This window comes from Ctenocephalides felis, unplaced genomic scaffold, assembly GCF_003426905.1.
Source record: "Ctenocephalides felis isolate EL2017-DRISC unplaced genomic scaffold, ASM342690v1 CF-g0.4_SCAFFOLD_00845, whole genome shotgun sequence".
Classification (NCBI taxonomy): domain Eukaryota; kingdom Metazoa; phylum Arthropoda; class Insecta; order Siphonaptera; family Pulicidae; genus Ctenocephalides; species Ctenocephalides felis.
The window spans coordinates 76,719,462-76,721,961 of record NW_020536999.1 but is presented as its reverse complement, the minus strand read 5'-3'; the positions used below and the strand labels follow the sequence as shown (position 1 = coordinate 76,721,961).

The 2,500-nt window shown below is 43.2% G+C and overlaps 1 non-coding gene across 1 annotated transcript in view; it reads right to left on the bottom strand.

Moving 5' to 3' along the window:
* Positions 1-944, bottom strand: part of LOC113364460 — a 1,889-nt gene extending 945 nt beyond the window's left edge. The window contains exon 1 of the ribosomal RNA XR_003366158.1: positions 1-944. This exon is cut by the window's left edge and continues 945 nt beyond it. This is a non-coding gene — a ribosomal RNA (small subunit ribosomal RNA).
* Between the last annotated feature and the right edge of the window lie 1,556 nt (positions 945-2,500).

The window sequence follows — 2,500 nt, the reverse complement described above, 5'->3', positions numbered from 1 at the left end:
AAGAATTTCACCTCTAACGTCGCAATACGAATGCCCCCAGTTGTCCCTATTAATCATTACCTCGGAATTCCGAAAACCAACAAAATAGAACCGAGGTCCTATTCCATTATTAAAAGCACTCTAATTTGTTCAAAGTAAACGTACCGGCCCACCTCGACACTCGGTGAAGAGCACCTTGGTAGGATTTGAGTTGGGCCGCCTTTTTACGGGCTAAGCCCACCGGTAGGACGTCCCACAGACATGCCTGTTGAACACCGCGAGCGGTGAACCGACAGTTGTGGGACACAGATTCAACTACGAGCTTTTTAACCGCAACAACTTTAATATACGCTATTAGAGCTGGAATTACCGCGGCTGCTGGCACCAGACTGGCCCTCTAATAGATCCTCGTTAAAGGATTTAAAGTGTACTCATTCCGATTACGGGGCCTCGGATGAGTCCCGTATCGTTATTTTCGTCACTACCTCCCCGTGCCGGGAGTGGGTAATTTGCGCGCCTGCTGCCTTCCTTGGATGTGGTAGCCGTTTCTCAGGCTCCCTCTCCGGAATCGAACCCTGATTCCCCGTTACCCGTAACAACCATGGTAGTCGCAGAAACTACCATCGACAGTTGATAAGGCAGACATTTGAAAGATGCGTCGCCGGTACTACCGTGCGATCGGCACAAAGTTATTCAGAGTCACCAAGTCAAACGGTGAGCAAGGCAAGCCCGCCACCGATTGGTTTTGATCTAATAAAAGCATTCCTTCCATCTCTGGTCGGAACTCTATTTGCATGTATTAGCTCTAGAATTACCACAGTTATCCAAGTAATGTGGGTACGATCTAAGGAACCATAACTGATGTAATGAGCCATTCGCGGTTTCACCTTAATGTGGCTTGCACTGAGACATGCATGGCTTAATCTTTGAGACAAGCATATACTACTGGCAGGATCAACCAGGGTGCTATATATATAATAGCATAGTGCGTAATGTCCCTCGGCGTCACCCGAGAGACCACACTTTGTATAGAAAAGTTCGATGAATATTTCTAAACAACGAATTTTCTTACATATATATATCTGAGTCGTACGATATTCCCTGGACATGACGAACAGTTTACATCGCGACTGATATTTTATATATTCTGCGCTTACACAGAGGCTAGACCTTTAACAACCGTCGAAACGGCGGTCCGTACATGAAATTTGCGGTCCGCAGACCCAGTTAATTTCAAACAGTCTCTTTACCCTTCGTTAGATTGAAAACGTCGGGCGAATTCATTATAAGAATTCATCGTTATAACTAACTTTTATTCTCGCTCGGAGAGTATTGAGTTGATTGCATTTGTATATTTTATTTTCCGCATAAGAGTCTTTGCGTCAACGACACATGCCCGCGGATATGCTGTACAGTATGGTTGAACACTTATAATAAGGTCCAGAACCCGGCCGTAACCGACATCCGAACATATACGGCGTATATTATTCTAGACACGGTCTACGACAGTTTGACCTGCAGCGACGGGTCGCCTCGGGTTACCGTGCGAACCATCACCGCGATGGTCTGGACAGGCTATATGGCGGGTCGCAAGAAAATAAATTCTCTAGGACGCGCACCACTTTAGCAATTTTAGAGCACGTTGTGGTCCAAAACAAACGTCCTCGCTTTAAAATTGAAATATGATATTTCACTGTGTGTGAGATTGAAAAATCTGCTTTCGCTGATTTTTCATTTTTCTTAAAACAACGCAATGAAGCGAATGTTCAAATTCGCACAATTTGAATAAAATGTGCAGTATATAGAATACTAACGCAAGCGTTTACTACAATCGCTTTAAAACACTAGACTTTCATCTAGCGCCCAAAGAATTGATTGAGCTATGCGTTAAAGTATAATATTCAAAAAGAACGCCGTTTTCACAACGAACTTCGTCATTCGCTCAGCATCTGGCGATACCGAGCAGATATACATGGCAGTGCTCTCACACAATGCATAAGAGCGCTAAGCGGTTGTAAACTGCGTCACGCTGCTTTTGCACACTGCGCAATATTTTGGCGACTAGCCCGGTCAAACGTTAATGAAACGAATGATCATTGCCAGAGCTTTTGCCCACAGTATATTATACTATAGGAGCGCACTGATTACAGCAATAATTTGTCGAGTAATCACAAGATTTCATATTTGTGGTCGCAGACCCAAATAATTTTAACTCGCACCGATCGAACGTTCATAAATGAAATGATCCTCGCTGCGAGAAGCTTTGCAGTTCTGCTGCACCACCCATCTATTTGACTTGTAGTCCATTTGTAAAATCCTATATTATTAAAATATATAGATTTTATATTTGCGGTCCGCAGACCCAAATAATTTCAACTCGCTCCGATCAAACGTTCATAAAACGAAAGACCATCGCTGCGAGAAGCTTTGGCTAGTTCTGCTACATCACATATATTTGACCGTAGTCAATTGTAAAATCTTATATTATTCAAATATAAATTTTATATTTGCGGTCCGCAGA